The sequence below is a fragment of the Alligator mississippiensis genome, chromosome 3, assembly GCF_030867095.1.
Source record: "Alligator mississippiensis isolate rAllMis1 chromosome 3, rAllMis1, whole genome shotgun sequence".
Taxonomy (NCBI): Eukaryota; Metazoa; Chordata; order Crocodylia; family Alligatoridae; genus Alligator; species Alligator mississippiensis.
This window is the reverse complement of record NC_081826.1, coordinates 95551877-95570110: the sequence shown is the minus strand read 5'-3', so window position 1 is coordinate 95570110 and position 18234 is coordinate 95551877. Positions and strand designations below refer to the sequence as shown.

Here is an 18234-nt window from a genome sequence, read left to right as displayed (position 1 = left end):
AGACTATTGAGATGAACTATTCTTTTTGCATACTCATCTAAATATGCTTATAAAAACACAACCTTTCCCTTAACCATTCTATCTTGTTTGTGTACATGCAAATGTTTTCTCTGTTTATTAAAAGTGGCAGTTATTTTTTAAATTATATATTGACAGCTTACACATTAGTATGGCAAATAGAAAAAAAGAAGAAAAAATCCAGTTCTCTTAGTAAGTTTTGTATGTTCTCAACCTAAAAAAGGTCAGTTATATATATTTTGCAGTCATTCCAAATGCCAGATTTTGTCCTTAGAGATACATCTCAAAACAAAACACTCTTGCTAAGAACAATTCAGTAAAACCCATCTCATATGGAAAAGAAAGAAACAGGAATGTGGCCTACTTGAAGTTACTTGGAACCAGATTTCCTGTGTTTAATTCCTGGATCTGTCACCAATTCATTGTGTGACACAGGCAGTAGGGCTGGTAAACATTTTTTCAATTAATGTTTTTCCTCATCAAAAATGAAGTTTCATCAAAAAAATATACAAATGCATTTGTATGTTCGGTTAAATGTTTCTGTTAATAATTGTAATTTATCAAAAGTTTTGAAATTTACTGCTTTGAAAAAGTAGGAAAAATCCCACTTCCTCTCAGATTTTTCCCAATTGGAAAAAACTGTAAAATATAAAAAAGAAGGAAAATACTTTTAAAAAATATTTATTGGAGAAAAAATGGAAAGAAACGTAAAGAGAGAGACTGTAAAACACAAATTCTAAGTATGATTATTCAAAAGAATCAAATAAGAATTCTCATCAGGATATAAAAAGTGAACATTTTAAAATTAAATAAAAAGTAATTTAACAGGCAAGTAATTTAACAACACTACCTCATTTCACTTGTCATAACTACAATCTTGTATTTCTCCTCATGCATAAAAACATACGATGCGCCTCACATTATTCTACATGTGTATAATAATAATTACTCAGCTCATAGGACTCTGGTGAGAATTTAATTCATGTTTTAATGCCAAATCCTTCAGCAATCAGAGTTGAAATAGAGGCAGTAAGCACCCCTGTATATCAGGGTTGTTCATTTTTAGACTCCAACCTTCCAAGCACTGGTGCAGTGATTCTCAACCAGGCTGTCATGCCACCTTGTGGTGCCTTGAGAACCTTTCAAGGGTGCCATGGGGTGCCCACAATATTATCACTGTTAGGTATTCAAACATTATACAGAAGGCAAATGCAGAGGTTTCAAATAGGAATTCATACTGTCAAATACATTCTGACCTGCTGTGATCTTTCTGAATTCTTTGCAATACAACTGCTCTATTATTTTTCCATAGTCAAAAAAGAGAAAAAAATTAAGAGATGACATTTTCTGATGGGAGCCTTGAATATAGTAAAGGGTTCCTTGAGTCCATTGCAGCTGAGAACCACTGGACTAGTATATGACTTCAGTAGAACTACCCGTATGCATTACATTTCTCATAAGCAAGTGTTTGCAGTACAGGTTTCCCTCACTTTATGCTGTACATGCATTCCTGGAAACAGGTGCATAACTCAAATTTGCATAAAGGGAACCCACTTTATAATGTAACAAGTAGGGATACATTCCAAGACCTCGACGTATTGACCCCCAGGCCCATTTCTACCGCTTTTACAAGACAATTTTTATTCTCACCAACAGCAGACGGTATACACAAGCACAGCTGCAACTCCAGAAACACGGGCACCAGCTGCCCTGAGCAGCGGCCACAGGCACTGCTGCCGGGCAGCTTCATGGTTTACAGCTCCCAGTGCGCCGCACTAGGCCTAGCTGCAGGGGCCGGCGCTGCAGCCTGACCTGGGCACCACCACTGTTCTCAGCTCCCCCCACAGCCCCCGCAATAATTTTTTTCTTCCTCCACCTATGGCATCACTCCCACAATGCACCACACAAAGCAGCTGACTGTGGGCTTCCACCACACCAATCGCATAAGAGTGAATTTACCTCGCATATAACATTTTTTTGGTATAAAAAGCACTATTGCTTGAGTGAATTTACACATACAGAACCCACATAAAGTGAGGGAAACCTGTACTGGAACTTAAACTTTGTCAATGTTATGTAGTCAGTGCATCTTGATATATTTGCTCAACACCAAAAGTTGTTACTTTAAAAATGGCTTAGGTCTCTTTTTAATTGTATAGTCTTATTTATTCATCACAATAGCCCATCTTTTCATAGAATAAGATAGTTTCATAGATGTTAGGGTTGGAAGGGACCTATTAGATCATCGAGTCTGACCTCCTGCCCTGAGCAGGAAAGAGTGCTGGAGTCAGATGATATTTCAGATGACCCCAGCCCGGTGTCTTTCCAATCTCCTTTTAAGTACCTCCAAGGATGGGGACAGCACCACCTCCCTTGGAAGCGTATTCTGTATTTTGTCAACCCTCACTGTAAAGAATTGTTTCCTGATGTCCAGTCTGAACTTGTTCACTTTCAGTCTGTAGCCATTATTTCTAGTTATCCCAATGGGCGCCCTGGTAAACATTGTACCCCCTATTTCTTGCTGACCATCCCCCACCCCCGATGAATCTGTAGGCAGCCACTAGATCACATGGTTAATATATATTAACAATGTGTTTTTTTCTTAAAACAATTATACTTTATTTTAAGACTCTTTCTTTGTTTTTGTGCTTTTACCACTGTCTTTACAAAAGATCAAATAAAAACAGGGATGGAAAAAAGATAGTTAAACTGCATCCCCATGGACACTAACAAATAGTCTTAAACTGTTCCTTGACTGCAACACAAAACAGATTTAAAATAGTCCTAATATACAAAATGACAATTATGCACTTTCATGGAGGGAGGGGGAGAGTAAGTAGTCAAAACTTAGAAAAGTGCATTTATTTATTTAGATGTAAAATTACGTTAAAAAGGCATCCATCTGCAGATAGGGAGTCATGTGGTATACTTTTAGTCCATCTTCCTAAAGTCATCCACTAATTTTTTATGCTTCTACTTTTGTGCATCAGATCTGAAAGGCATGGGGCCTAATTTTCTGTGTGGTAAGGAATACCTTCCTGAGAAGGCTGTTGTTGGTTGGAATGTTGTTGTAGCTATAATGGTCCAGGAAATATGCAAAAAAGGGTGGGTTTTTTGGTTATATCTTTTATTAGAACAACTATTTAGCTGGGAAAGACTGAACATCCCAAACTCCTATTCACTTATCCAAGCTTTGTGCTTTTTTATTCTGATTTAAAGAAATGACAACAATAAAAAGATGAGGGAATCTCAAATACACAAGGAGGAAGGTATAGCTAGTGTTGGAACTAAACTGAATGATATTTCTTGAAATGAGGTACATTTAGGGTGCTGACAGATATGTAGCTCCCCTGTCTAACCTATGCCATTTCACAGAAAGCACCATGAGTTAAACTGACCCTCCTGACCCAGCAAACGTTCTCTGTTGGGTTGGGTGGGTGGAGAATTGTGCTCCATTTTGGAGCCAATCCAACTGAGGAGATGCATGTCTGCAACTTCCCTCCCCTAGCTTCACCCCCTCCCCCAGCTCTAGTTCTATCTGCACAACTGGAGAGGGGAAAAAGAAGGGGACGGAGCTTGGGCTTGCCCAGCCTGCACTGGAATGGGGGCAGGTGGATTGGAACCACTGAGGAGAAGGGCTCCAATCCACCGGTGGCAGGGCATCTGTGCCTTCCACATAAGGCTTGAGAGCAGGCAGCAGGGCAGCCTGCAGGTGTGGTCTATCCCTAATGAGGCAGTCACATGACTGCAGGACAGCCCTGGGATGGGAGGAGAAGGCTGAGTTGCCTCCATTTTAGATACTGTTTCTCAGGACCGAGGCAGCAGCCTGCTGCTGGCAGCTGGAATAACATCACCTGGCTGAGCTGCTGCTCAGAACATCTTGGAGGTAAGGACAGGAGCTATGGGGATGGCAGGGGGCTCCTGGTCCTGGGTATGACTTGAAACTGCACCCTGCTGGGGAAGGATGGCCTGTTGGGAATACCCATGGTTGGGCAGTTCCCCAAATGCCATGCCAGTTGCCTCCCCAGTGAAAATCAGGTAGGGGCACCTTATAACCCCAGCCCCCACTACTCAGTGGGTAATTATGAGTGGGAACAGACAGTGGGAGAGCCAGGCATACCTAGAGAGAGGCACCTGAATCGCGCAGGGCTGTAAGACCCTAGAGGCCCCAGAAAGTGGCTCCAGCAAGTGGGACAGAAGTGTGTGGCCCACCCAGATTAGGATGTGCCATTTGGGCCTGAAGGACTGGGTGTTGGTGGGTACATAGGAGAGTTGCATAGGGTGACCTGAAGGGCTGTACCGGGGATGTGCTGAGTAGTGTTTCAGGGGCAACCTGAAGGGCAGCACATGAGCCAACCCCAATGTGAGGGACAATAGGAGCAAGTTGCCCAGCGAGGGGTTAGAGGCTGAGCTCCGCCCAGGGCAGAGCATAAGGTCGTGCCTCATAGAGTAGGGATCGCTCGAGCGACCCGAAGGTGCTGCCCGTGCACTGGCCAGCGTGAGAGCAGGTAAGCCTGATGGCCTGGGGCATCGCTCAAGAGGAGCAGGGTGGGTTGAGAGGAACAGTATGTAAGAGGCCCTGTGAGAGGGGACAGGGTGAATGAGGCCCTGTGAGAGTAGGCGGTGTGTGAGTAGAATGTGAGGCCCAGCAAGGGGCAGAGTTGGCTTGGCCTTGGGCTAGAGTTATGATCAGCTTATGATGCCATCTGTGAGGCACGGGACATGGTGTAGGGATGGTATGGAGCCATGTACAACACCCCTGGCATCAGGGCATTAAAATGGACAGCTTCCTGCATTTTACACCAATTTATCAAACAGCAAGTCATGGCAGGAGAGATGGGGCAGACTGCCCCACATAGACAGGAAGGTGGGCCAATGTAGAGACCCGGCCTTAACCTGGCCCCCTGTCATACTATCTGTCCCCTCTCCAACAAAGGCTGGGCAAACCCCAGCCCAAGTTCCCTCCCCTCCCTTCTCCCTCCTCCCATCATACAGAAAGAACCAGGGGCAAGGCTGGACTGCATCTGCCCAATCAGACAGAAGTTAATGAAGGTGTTTCACTTTGGAGCACTTTCATATGAACCCTCATGTAATGAGGGTTAATTTGCCATGTGATCGGGCAATTTTAAAGTGCTCTGCAGCCATGCACTTCTGTCAGGGCACGGGTGCAGAGCACTGTCAAGGTGCCATTCATGCAATAAATGTAAATTCAGTCTATGCCCTTAGAAAGGTACGCCTTCTGCAGGCAATCAGACCTCAATAAGCCAGGAGCAGGAAAGTTAAATTACAGGTTAGGAATCAGAGATAAGACCTTCATCCCTTGCTCTGCAACAGCCAGGATTTTTGTTATGCCATTGAAATCAAAAGCAATTTCCTCTGAAATAGTTCTACATATTGCTTCTATGAGCAATTTCAGCTTTCAAACCAAAAATCTGATGGGCTGTTGAAAAATCAGCAAAAGTTTTGTGTCAGTTGTTGTGTCAAAATTTAGTAAATTATTTTAGGAAAAGATAGACATAAATGTATATTACAGGACTCCATGTATGTAGATGGATGCCTTTTTAATGTTACTTGTCCCTTTGCTTAACTGTGCTGCCCTAGCAAAGTCAAACAGATTGTCTGTACATATGGCCATTTACAATATAGGACGAAATGGCCAGTGTATAAATATACACTCCATTGACATGTTTTTTCATTTGTTGATCAAGTACCTGACAAGGATAGGCATAAATGAGCAGCCTCAACTCAACAGAAACCCTAAGCGAACACAACTTTGAATGTATTTTTCAGAAATCTGAGTTCCAGCTCCTAGTTGTAACTCAGATTGATGATATAACTTTCAACAAATCATTGATGCTAATTTTTAAAACTATGCACTAATTCTGGATGCCTCAACTTTTGGGTGCTCACTGGGACTAATTTTTTCTGCATCTTAACTTTGTGATCTTTAAAGGTATGTGACTGTACTAAAACCAATTTATTCTGGAACAAGGAAAGACACTGCTCCTTTACGAAAACTATTTCCATAAAATATTTCAACTTTCAACCCCCAACTTGCTTCAGCTGCAGAATGCAGAAGTTTATTGCATGATAAAAAAGGTGTAATTGATTCCTTCCTACCCTCTCCTCACATTCAAAAAGGGCTGAATAATTTTTGCTCAGGCTTTCAAGAAAAGAACAAAACAAAAACCACCTTAAGGCAAGGACCCAGCCTGGAATATTTTAGTTCAAAAAACATTTCAGAAAGTTATGAACAGCTAAAACCTGGGAGTTATCAACCCTATGATACCGCCTTGACTATGGTAACCATTCACTATAATTTGCCATTTCTTTCAGCTTCCAGTTTACAAATGTTTGTGAGGCTCTCATTTGAGTTGAAGTAATTAAAACTTTGATGCAGGAAACATTCTTTAAATGCAGATACAGCCTGTAATAATTTATCTCAGTGCCATGGTCTTCCAAACAGCTGTTTCATTTTAGTTTTACTAAATCATGCTGTTTAATCTTGTGACACAATCTACAATTAAGACATAAAAGGACTTGGCTCATATATACATAAACATATACATATACATTATAATTTTAATATTTTTCTTCTGTGTGCATACTGGTGTTATAATATTTTTTTAAATGTCTAGCTGGCAATTATAAACTGTACCCAGTTTTGTTTTTCTCAAGCTGCAACCATTTATCAACTGTCCTTTGTCAGCAGATAAATATCTCTCCATAAAAATACTTATAAAACTGTACTTGTTGGTACATTTCTGAAAGCTTTCATTATCACCGTATCTCTGAGGGTGTTACTTCATTTTATCAATATGATGAAACAACTTTAAACAGTGATTTATTTTTTTTAATTACAGGTTTATTTGTCACAGTTCTGTCCAGCTATTTTGACCTGTTCAGCTAGTTCATGGTTTCTCCAAGTTTAGTCACAAGTTATTGATAAAAATGCAGGAATTCCTGCCTAAAATAGGATGACTTTTGTTAAGTAGACTTGACAGTGGTTTCCTATCCTGAAGGAGGGACTTCCCTCCTTTTTCCCAGACATTTTTCTGTTGTTACACCAGTTCATGGTATAGAAAAGACTGAGAATCACCAGACTGCTTGATCAAAAATGGCCCTTCTCACTTTGCATTTTGAAGTTTGAATCAATGTGTTTTACAGTGAAAGTTCCAATCCTTGAGTGCACTGGAACTTCTTTTCATGGCTCTAATGATGTGATCCAAACCCCTTACAGTCAATGGAAATATATCAGTTGACTGCAGTAAATTTTGGATCATGCTCCAGGGATACAAAGCAAAGACTGTTGAATCATCCCCTGGAGAATACTCCATTATGCACGGAAAGTTATAGCTGGCCTCCCTTTAATTACCAGTATAGGGTACAGGTACAGGGAGCAGGCACTGAAGTCAATGTATTTCTTATGCTCAATGATCCCTCACTACTGTCATGGACACCTGAAGCCCACTCTAATTTCTGCCAGGTGTCCAGCCCAATGTAGAGAACCCCCATAATAAAGAAAGAACTAAGTTGGATTGAAGCTAGAATTCAACACAATTTTCCATTAAAAAAGATGAACAAAAAGTTTTTATTCAATTGCATATGTATAGAAAATGTTTATTTTTTCTTAATTTTTTCAGATTTGGAAAAATAAAACATTTTTGTCCAATCCCTAATGCCACCACTCTGGCCACTGATTCTTGTTTCTGTGGCAAAATGGGCAAAGGAAAAGTAGGGGAAAGAGAAAGGGAGGGAAATGGGAGAAAAAAAGTTTCCAAAAATGTTTGTTTTGTAGGAAAAAAAGCAGTTTGAAAAATATTTTTTCAATTTTTTTTTCTGGAAAAAAATCCTATTTTTACCGTCTCTGGTTAAAGTCACCTTTAAAAACCTCCTATCCTGAGCTGTGCCAAATACTTCTCATCTGGAACCCAGGATCTGGATCACCGCTCCAAAATAACGAATAACCAAACTGTCTATCACAATTGATTCTCAACTTTGACCAGTTACATCTCCTTCAACTGAAGTCAGTCCAAAGTATTTAAAAAAGTCATTTGATTTGAAAAAAACCAACAAAACAGAGAAACTTGAATAAATATGGAGAGGACTTCTTGTCGCAATACGATGAGTAAAAATTTTAGATCAGATAGTTAACCAAAGTTACACCAACAGATGTCTGAGCTAGTCCTGTAGGATTCCTGATTCAAAGTTCTCTGATGTTGCCTTTATATTATATTGATTTAGGAAAGATAGACATCTTGGGCTCCCACAAGAAAATGCTCCAGATGAAATTAATCACTGACATAAGTGGGTGTGACTCAGCTGAAGTGAAGCCCAGGGTGAATTGGGCAATTCAACTTCAAAGAGATTATTGTTAATACATTCTTTGCATCCTACCTTCAAGAAAATTAACCATATGCTGATATTAATGGGAGTTCAGGTACCTTTACACAGAGCAAGTTTCAACATGCAAATGTATTTGCATCTAAACATTTATTTCAGTTGTTTACACTTTCACATTAACCCATGAATTGGTTTATTATTAGCTATAGACTCATTCCCTCTTCTATTAAAGTCTATTGACTAGAATAGAAGCGGGCCACAAATCTGGAACAGAACCTGCTCATGTGAATAAAGGGGAAAGCAGTCTCATAATCAATATGTGATGTTAAATAGTGAATTGTGATCCTTCATCTAATAATCACGTTCCTCTGTCCCCAAGACGTATGCTGCCTTATATGCTACACCCTAAATTGTATCTAAAGCTTACCAAAAATATACTGCATACATTAATAAAACCAGCAAGCCTGTTAGGAGTGCACCTTTTCATTCCTTGAGGAATGAAGACAAAGAGTTTATGAAGTACATGTCTAACAAGCTCAGGTCCTGAACAAGAACAAGAATAATGAGATGAAAGTAATGAATGACCATGAAAACATCTAAGCTCTTGAACTGCAATTCTCCAGTATTCTGATTCTCTGTACAATTTCAGGAGAAAGAATAAATTCTATGTTTCATCAGAATATTTTAAATACTGTATGCTTATTGTATTATAAAGGCACATGGTATAGCAAAAATTGGAGGGCTTTATTCTCCTATTAACTGGGTTAAATTCAGCCCCAGTGCAATGACACTTAGGTCCTTCTCAAAGCTGCAAAACTAAGCTTAAGTGGCCAAGTACTGACCTGCTCCATGGAATGAATTTCAGGTATTTATGCCAAACAGCTCCATTCATTTCAGTGGAGTTGTTACTAGTAATATCAGGCCCAGAAAAGGCATTCCCATTGTTTATATTAATACAGAATTACTAAATGACCTATCTCTGTTAACTAAGTCAGCTCCAAAACCGTAAGAGTGAATTCAAAGAAAGAAAGTCCAGCAGTTTATGTCTTCCTTTCTTTCAGAGCAGAAGAAACATAAATGGAATTTTGGGAAATATTTTTAATCTACCAAAACACTTAACCGCATAACCCTCATAGTCCTAAAACTTTATGTGTAGATTTTTAGCTATGGGAAATTACTACCAAATGTACTTGTTCTTTATCTAACATGTTGGAAAAAGGTTCAGTAACTACGCAGTAAGCTGCAATAGATATTTTTAGTAACTTGACAGCTTTCAGATCACCCATATATCTGTCAGTAGTAAGCCACACACAAGTATGGCTATAATTGTAGCTCTGCCATTATTTAAAAAAAAAAAAAAATCCCTGGGCTTGTAAGTGTGCTTGATGAAGAAAAGAGGAGCACAAAGGTCAATATCTTTTCAGGCCCCATGTGTGATACATGCTCTTCATGTCCTGTAAGGGAAGTATTGCATATACATCAAGGAAACCACACAAGGCTATAGAGGTGCTAGTAAATGGGTTTTTTTCCCGGATGATTTTGTAATTGTAGAGAGTTATGTGCTCCACAGTAGAGCAAGACATGGAGGTAGCAATTGTGCTGGCATGGAATGGAGAAGACAAGCCACTATAATGCCCAAGGGGTCACAGCCTCTCCAACAGACTCAATGTTCAATTCAGCATACACATAGTTTAGTCTGGGAGTGGGGAGGAAGAAGGAGTTAGCCAAAGGATTGTGAGCTGAGGAGCGGCCACTGTAATATGGCATACTCCCACACAAACTTCCTCTGATCTATACAGCAAAGCTCTATGCAAATCATTCCTTCAACTCTAATTCCAGATCAAGAGTTTCCACTCCCACTCTTAAAGGGAAAGGCTGTTCACTCCCAGGGCAGGAAAAGCCAATGCTACTTCAGATAGCTGTCCATGCTGCTGTACACGAGGAGTCCAGGTTAGTTCATAAAGGGACCAGCTTTTCAAACCACTGAAAGTTGACCACAGCAGCAGGAGTTTCTATGGATCTTGGGTCTTCATGAGTTTGGCAAGTCATCCCTCCAACCCCACACTCTTCTTTCCTTAGGTACCACCTTTAATCTGTTGGGAAAAAATGTCACAGACTCTTGGCAAAATTCACCCTATGTATTTCAAATGTAAGTCTGAATATAAATTTGTTTTTTCCACACAAAAATGTGATTTTGGGGATGATACAGGACATACGGGTAATTCTCCATACACAATACAGAATTCAAGCTGACCTGGCCTTCCCCAAGGGATACACGGTAGGCTTGGGGAGGTCCTCTTCTTGGCACAGTGGCCATAAATCTTCTATACACCACCTCCTATCAGCTACTAGTGAAGGTAAAGAGGTAGAGGAAGAGAGAACAGCGAGAGTACATTGTGTTCCGGCTGTTCTTATATTTTAGCAGCCAGAAAGCATTAGGAACAGTTTAAGTGTAAGATCAAGCTGCCTGAGCCCCAAGATTGGGGAAGTACAAACATCTTCCGATTCTGCAAACCCTGTTTCCAACTTTTGGTACCAAGAATAGGGCTGGAGGAACAGTGAAGCCATGGACTGGCCTCTACTTTTTGGCTGGCCAACTTCTTTTCTTCTTATTGGTAATCTTACTTTAGCTCTCCAATAAGTTGTTGGTAATAACTTTCCTACAGAATAACTTGGCAGCTTTTACTTAGCCCAGAGAATACCAAATAGCTTTAGACAGAGTTGTCTGAGAGCATTACAATTTAATTCAGGCAATCAGCAACAGGATGCTTATGAATTTGTGGAGCATCCACTTGGGTAATCTTTTATCCAGATGTTTAAAAGATGATTTTTTTTAATCTGGTGAATAGAAGGAAATGGTCAAAAATTTTCCAAAATTACTGAGACATTTTGAATTATAGTAGCAAGTTGTAGTTGTGTAACTGTACACACCTACATTTAAGGCCATTTTATCTAGGAGTAAACTTCAATTGTTAGTAATACTTGGTACTTTTTATGTAGTCCTTGTTGTCCACAAAGTGCTTCATGAGTGTGTTCTCATTTTACAGATGGGGAAACCATGGCATTGCAAAGTGAAATGACTGCCCACTGTCACACAACAAGCCAGAACAAGAACCAGAATCTATCAATGCATCAGACTCAGTGCAAGTTTCAGGGCCTGATCGCTGGCAGTATATTGTCCCCATTATGCTTGATGACATTTTTATTGTTCAAGTCATAGCCTGAAAGTGCATAAAAACAGAGGTGGTTTTCTTTACAGAAAAAGAGGATGTGGTATTTAGTCCCACTTCCCATATGGAGAAACATTTGAGTTGTGTGTGAACTTGCAGGTGGTCTTGAAAGCTAAGATGAGTACAGATTTTGTTGAAGACATTTGGAGAAATTGAAAGCCAACAATTTGACCAACAAATTCCTGCACATGAATAATTCACAAAATCTGCACCAGCAGACTTTGAGACTCTGAACCAGAGCAAAAGACTGAATCAAAATCCTTGGTAAAGATCCAAGGACAACCATGCTTAGGACCGACGTATTTTGCTGTGATACAAAAAACAAGGCAACTAGGGAGTCACTGAATCCCAAAGAATGGTGCTGGAGAGACATACTTTAAACTCCTTTGTTGGGACCGATCCAGTAGCATAGTCGCATCCCCTTTTGATTCCGAGTATATCCAAAGGCTAAATGCAGACATTCAGAAAGGCCGAGGCAGAATTGATCCAATCTACGTGGTTTTCTCTAACTGCATAGATTGGATCAAGAGTGAAAGGAATTCAACCTTCAGTATGGAAGGACACAAAGAAGCCTGCACTGACTGAGGGAAGAAGGCAGAAGGCAGGGGGGCGCTCCTGCACATCTTTCAGTGTGGCAGTGATTGGTGAAGGCAGATGAACAGCCATGGCATCCCTGATTGGCTGTCAGGCATACCTCTCCTCCACTGCCATGTCATCTGCCAGGCAGCGGTCAGCTGCAAGCAGCCAGCACAGGGAGAAGTCTCCCTCCCCCCCCACCACCCTTGGGGCAGCATGGGGCTCCCTGAGCTTTGTCCAGAGTGAGGGGAGCAGCAAGGATCCATCCCATGAAGGACAGAGGTGGAGAGGGGAGTGGGGCTCACAAGATGCTGTGGGGAGGCAGCATCAGAAACTCACCCTGTATTCCTGGTGCAGGTCAGGGTCAGTGGGCACAGTGTGTCCCTCTCCTGATCTGGTTGTCTGAGCCCCAGGACCATATGCTGGAGCAGCTCTGGGAAGGGCTCACAGGATCTTCCCTCCCCCCCCCCCCCCCACACCATTTCTGAGTTCGGAGATGAAGTCACTTCCTATGCAGCTGCAAGAGCATGGCTGTACCCCCCACCCAAGGGACCAGAATTTGGTGCTGGCTCAGGGGGGTGGGGGGACAGCCTGGGATCCTTTCCTGGAACCACATCAGCAGACTGAACTGGGACAGGGGAGGGACACTCTGTGCCCCACCAACCCGAACCCAGGCCAGGGATGCACGGTATGCTACTGGCACCACCTCCCCACATCAGCTCTTGAGTCGTCCCCCCATCCTGCCTCTGTCCTGCCTGTGGCCGACACCTAGAGAGCTCAGGTGCAGGTAGGCACTCAGCTGGAGGAGCCAAGTCACAGAAGCTTCACAATGTCCCCTGAGATGCTGGCAGACAGCAACCTCCCTTGATTTGCAAGTGGACCTGACACTGACATGCGTCTAACCTAAACTGAGTAAGTCATACACTATGTGAAAATAGCTTCCAGTGAAGCATCCAGTCAAGATGCCCAAGAAGGCTTGATTTTGTTTTATGAAATTAAAAGAGATGTCCATTTAATTCTAATGATTACATGACTAAAGGAACAACATCTTTTGAGTATTTTTGCCTAGTTTGTTGCGTTTTTGATACATTATATACGATATAGAAAATTAATGAAAATTCCATAAAGTTATATTTGTTTTTGCTTCTATCTTAAATTGAATAATATAGCCCTAGGCCCTTAGCATATTTGTAAAGCTTCTAGTTTCTTTTTACCTGGAGAAAATATGTGTTATGTTATATGTGATGATGCACTACTCCATCTGCACTGCCACCCCTTCTTTTCAAAATCCTAGATCTGCCCATGCAGTCCTTTGTATGGCATTAAGGCTCACGTTGGCATAAGGAGATCCTTTTTGTAGGAGAAATCCAACACCAGGTGCATTCTCTCTTCCATAGATGCAGGCCAACTAGGAGCAGAACTGTGCAGAGGATAGAAATTCCATTTCACAAAGAAATTTTAACACCATGCTGAGGCATTAATTCCATATGGACTCTGAAAAAAGTCTATGGAGTCATCAGTTCTGTGAGAATCTCGTAGATGGTTAACTGGCCACCTCTATCCCTTTTTCAGGGTGGAAGTGAATGAATCTTCCTGCTGCCCTGTTTATAAAAATGCCAGAAGCTAATTTTTTTCCTGAAATAATGTAAGCAGCAATGAATTGCAGCATACATGTAATTAATTTTTTCCAGAAACTTTTTCCCTTGGAAATGGAAATGGTGGTTTCTCCAATCATTCTGACAAGCCACAAGATATATAGCAAGCCATTTTGCCCAGACCATGACAAATTTTCAATTGCTGTTTTACATTTTTGGTCGAAACATCAGAAAACTGATGTAAAAACAATAGGAGAAAGTGAAATCAGCATGTATATAAGCATTTTCCATATACTAATTATCATCATATTTGAGTGTTATGAATGAATGAAACAGCAATAATGCTAGGTAGCCACCAGAATGGCTGTTAATGAACATACTGGGTTGAGAGATACCTTTTGGTCTCAGTCTTCCTTGCTTCCAACTTAATAAGGATATAACAAGCATTAATTGTTCCAGCTGGGATTCCTGATTACTTCATTCAAGGCCTGATCCATCTCTCAATGTAGTCAATGGAAACAGACACCCCTCCAAACCCCTGCCCCTACACACACACACACACACACACACACTTAGTTCAGCTGAATCTGGATTGCAGCCCTTTGCTTGCAGTAACAAAGTTATAGAAATCATCAGTGCTCCTAATAAAGTGATTCTAGTGGAGTTTCATTTTGGTTCTGAACCCTAATGAGCATACTTTAAATACTAGAAAAAAGTACAGATATATAGGAGGGGATTTTGTGGGGAAAGTAAATTGGGGAGAGGTGAGGGGCTTGTTTTGTTTGACTTGTCTTTTTTGGCAAGTCTTTGTTTCTTAGGCCAGGATTGTCTGAATTCTGCAAGGGTCTTCTCTCCTTCACACTGCTTTATAGCTGTACTTGCTTCACATTTGCAACTCCCCTAGGGAAGATTGAGAAACTGTTTTCAGATTCCTCTTTTTTTTTTTTTGTAATTCCAGTGCATACTAGAGCAAGCCAGTTCCTCCAACACAAAAAGCTGGGATCTCTGTAATGTAAATCTCTTTGTGGTAAAACACGGGACCTGCATTTTTGTCATGGTTGGATATATATTGATCATAACTGGTGATCTGTATACCAAAATTGGGGCTAAGTAGGAACATCTCAAGGTATAGCTTTCAAAACTAAGAACTCAATGGTTAATCACATATTTTCAGAATAGTTGTCAACAAAAACAAGTGAAAAAAACAAGTATAATTCTATGGGGTCACTTTTAGTACCGTACAGACAAGTCTTCCTGATAGAGCATAAGCATGCAGGACAAGATAATATTAACTAGTGTGACATATCCAGTACCTTAAAATTCAACTAAGTCCAGACTGTTCACTGATTAAAATAATCACAAACCTTTGTTGACTTCGTGAGTGCAAGATCGATTCCCTAGTACAGGGGTAGGCAACTCCCAGCATCTGTGCCAGACCATGGCATGTGGACACATTTTGCTTGGCACGTGCACCTTGGGGAAGAAGCTGCAGGTGCACTGCCACAACAAGCATCAGGACCTTTGCGACTCCCCTGACATCTGCCCCTTGTACACCAATAACTTACTAGTCAAGGCTGTGGGTGTTTTTGGCACTGTGCCAAAAAATGTTGCTGACCTCTGTCCTAGTATGTTTGGAAATAGCTGAAAGCAGAATAAATAGAAATATTTTGCATAGGTTTGTTCAATTTTGTTAGCAGGTAGTGAGGGAAATACTTGTTTATATAACTTATTCTAAAAAAATTAATCTAGATTTTTTTCTCTAGATAGCTAAATCTAAATGTTATAGGCAACAACTGTGTACCTAGCTGATAAAGCCCCACTACATTCCACAACCTGTAGCTTTTTAGTCAAAATCATATGGGGAAATAAATTAAGCAAATGGACAAACATGTGTGTAACTGCTTTAAAAAATTCCTGTTCAGGACCAAGCAACAGCTGTTACATTGTAACTGGTGCATCAGCATGACCCTCTAGCAATAGAAGTTACCTAAATCACCCTGATTTTGACTCTGGATGAAGTCAAGGAGAATCATGCAGACCTAACAATTGCATTGTAACTACCTGTAATGGTATCTGGTAGTGACTCAATTGTTACGTATCTGTACCCTGATCCTGACTTGCTCTATGTCATAAAACATACAGTTTCACCTTCAAATAGCTAAAGCCAAAGTGAAATATAATATGAGACGTTTCCAAGGATCACACAGAAACTAGTCTTGTTTTGAGAATTCTAAATACAGTTAAATAGGAAAATGTTTCTGTAAATATTCATAGTTTGATGATCTCTTCATGGACTATTCATGAACAAAAATTATTCTTCATCCATTAATCAGTCCATTTTCCTAATAAATCTTCACATCTGGCACTTTTCAAATTGTGTAACTATGCAACTATAACGCTATAACAAACTATATAACTGCATTTTTAAATTTCAATATAGCAATTATCATATCATACTATGTAGCAGTGTCAGAGGATTAGTGAAGGCAAGACCTAATGTCCTGAACTTATCCACAGACTACAGTGCTCCATAAGCTCCTTATCTTTTTTCTCTTCCAGCATCTCTTTTTTAAAATATCTTTCACCAGAAGACAGGCTATGGCTCCTAGCCAGCCAGCCTGCACTTCAGCTAGACAAGTGCTGTGCTGATACACTTAGTTCTTTGAAGTGTCATACAAGATTGATCAGTTAGCTTTTTTCTCACTTTAATACTTTGGCTCACACAGCTCCAATCCTAAAATGTATCCCCTGCAAAGTTATTATTCAAAATGGCTTCTGCATGCTAAAACTTCAGTCGACCTCCTGCCTTTCTACTTTAAATGCTTCTGACCCCTGTGACATTTATGAGAAATACAACCAAGAGTTAGCTTTTGAAGCAATTTTACTCTCTCTCTCTCTCTCTCTATATATATATATATTAGGCACGCATCCCACCCCAGCGACCTAAGTTCAGAAATTAATAGTTGGATTGATTAATATAAAGTTTATTGCATATTGATACAACATGTTGCTTAAATAAAACTGCAAAGAGCTATTGCTCATCATTCCTTCCTTAAGTAACAACTTATTCTAAAATGAAGTACTGTAATGAAGCAAGAGGACTATCCTGAAAAGATTTAAAGAAAAATATTGTGCAGTCTGTTACAAAGTCACATATCCTTAACATAACACAAATAAAAAAAGACAAGTAAAGACAAAATACAGTCTGTGTTGTTTTTGGAATGTTCTGCAGTTTCTAAGTCCACTGGATAGTTATTTCATTTAATTTCATTACCACATCTGAAACAGCACTGATAGTAAATCACAAACTGAGATTAGTTTACAAAGTTGGTCGATGTAGCAATAAAGTCATTGCTTTCCCCTTTTATGAAAAAGTACACAGCTATCAATGATGCTGTTATGTGGATCCTAACTTCCTAGGAGACACTATGTGCTTATGGGATGAACATGTTTTAATCATATGATGTTATCTGTGTCATCTTGTTTTATAACTGATTATGAGTCATTTGATTTTGGGACAGTATACTAGTACAATATCCTTAATTAAATTTTCTCTTCCTGAGAGTAACAACCATGCCTAAGGATAGATAAACCTTTACTATCCAGGTTTACCTTTCATATTCCAGACTAGAGCTGTTAATGCCTTATGACTAGTTGTTTCGCCAAGACGAAATAAAGGAGCAACGATAAAGATCCATATTTTACTCCAAAGTGACAGATACAGACAAATTCACAGCTAATTGCCACAATCCATACCTGTGTCAGCATGGGAGATTCCCACAATATAGCTTCCTTATATCATGTGTAAGATGCCCTCAATAATCCTATCCCTATGTTCAGTGTTGGACACTGAGCAGTATTTGCACTCTCTTTTTTGTACAAATATTATCCTGTTGCACGCCCTGCTCAAAATGGCAGGAATTTTGTGAATGAAAGCCAGTTATCAGGGTTACACATATTCTACTATGTGCCAGATCTCCAAGAATCAGGTGTTTATTCAGGCTGTGCAAAGCTTTGGTCCCTGATTTGATTCAGAGGAGATTCGGCCTGATTTGGTGGCCGAATGTCCAAATCCAGATCAAATAAGAGGACCCTTTAATCTCTCCAAATCAAATAGGAATCATCCAAATGGATTCGAAAAGATCTGGAAAGATTTGGAGATTCAGACATAGACACAGCTTTAAATGTTTTTTCTACATACCTCAAAGCAGCAGGCAGCTGTGAATGCTGCAATGCTGAGGCTCATTGAGTGTCCCACAGTACCGCAGGGGGCTCGCCAGCATGCTGGGCAGCAGACCTGGAAGTGGGCCAGAAGCACTTCTGGTCCATGTCCAGGTCTGCCGGGGAGTGTGCTGCCCCTCCCCCCCCCCCCCACACACACATCCCTTCCTGGCTCAGTGACTGCTGCCTCCTGGGTCTGGGGTGGCACCTGGGGTCCCCCCACGGGCAATTGCCAAGCCAGGAGAGGTGCG

The 18234-nt window shown here is 40.6% G+C and overlaps 1 long non-coding RNA gene across 1 annotated transcript in view; it reads right to left on the bottom strand.

The window, feature by feature from the left end:
• LOC132249091 (uncharacterized) overlaps nt 1–15234 on the bottom strand; it is a 28587-nt gene extending 13353 nt beyond the window's left edge. The window contains exon 1 of the long non-coding RNA XR_009460486.1: nt 15127–15234. This is a non-coding gene — a long non-coding RNA (uncharacterized LOC132249091). The remainder of the gene's footprint in view (nt 1–15126) is intronic.
• Between the last annotated feature and the right edge of the window lie 3000 nt (nt 15235–18234).